This window comes from Euprymna scolopes, chromosome 16 (genome assembly GCF_053919585.1).
Source record: "Euprymna scolopes isolate OS-2025 chromosome 16, ASM5391958v1, whole genome shotgun sequence".
NCBI classification, from domain to species: domain Eukaryota; kingdom Metazoa; phylum Mollusca; class Cephalopoda; order Sepiida; family Sepiolidae; genus Euprymna; species Euprymna scolopes.
The window spans coordinates 144,112,978-144,114,034 of NC_136497.1; positions in this window are offsets into that span (position 1 = coordinate 144,112,978).

Sequence of the window (1,057 nt, forward strand, 5' to 3'; positions counted from 1 at the left end):
ACATGATGAAAAAGATGATTCAGTAAATCCAAGTGTATTTAGAGGATTTTTAAATTTTGCATCTTAATTAGATCCAGATTTAAAGAATCACTTAGAAACCAGTAATGTCTTCAAAGGTGTTTCCAAGACTATTCAGAATTACATACTTGACTGTCTTTTACAAATATACCATGATGAAATAAGGGCAGAAATTAGCAAAGCTTCCTTTGTAGCTGTCATGGCTGATGAAATAACAGATGTGTCTGAACATACACAAATGATCATTGTTTTACGGTACGTCTTGGATGAAAAAATACTTGAACGCATTTGGGGATTCTTTATTCCAGAAAACCAAACCGCTGATAGGATATCAAAAGGTATTCTACAACAATTAGATATAATCCCTCAAGGGAATCGCCAAAAACTGATAGCTCAGACATTTGATGATGCAAATGTCATGAAAGGCAAAAAAGCTGGTGCTCAGGCGAAAATAAAAGCAGTTTATAGTTATGCGCATTTCACTCACTATTATGCACATCAACTTAATTTAATGAGGAATGCAGCAAGTATTACACGAAATGCTAGAATATTTATCTCTAACATTTTGGCTATTCCGACTTTCTTTTCTAGATCACCACAGCGTCTGTCCATTTTTCAAGAAGCATCTGGATGTAAGCATTCTACGTGTATCCGCCACAAGGTGGAACTTTAACATACATAGAGTTCATGAAAATGTTCAAGCATAAAAAACTGTCACTGAAATTCAGTCAACATCATATGTAGATGAGACCGTTGCAGAAGCGACAGGAATTCTGAAATATTTGAACGATGAAAATTTCATATTTTGGTTAGAGCTATTTCATAAAATTATGTCTCATGTTGAAATTATTTCTCGGGAAATTAGCATATATAAAGTCAATGAATACATAACAAATTTCAAAACTGCTATTTTAGAGATAAGAAACACCAAATACTGTGAAAATTCTTCACAAACACTCAAGGGCGAAGCTAAAGAACTGTATGACTATATATCTGTTGATATAACAGACAGATATTCTTCAACTAAGCATTTAATACT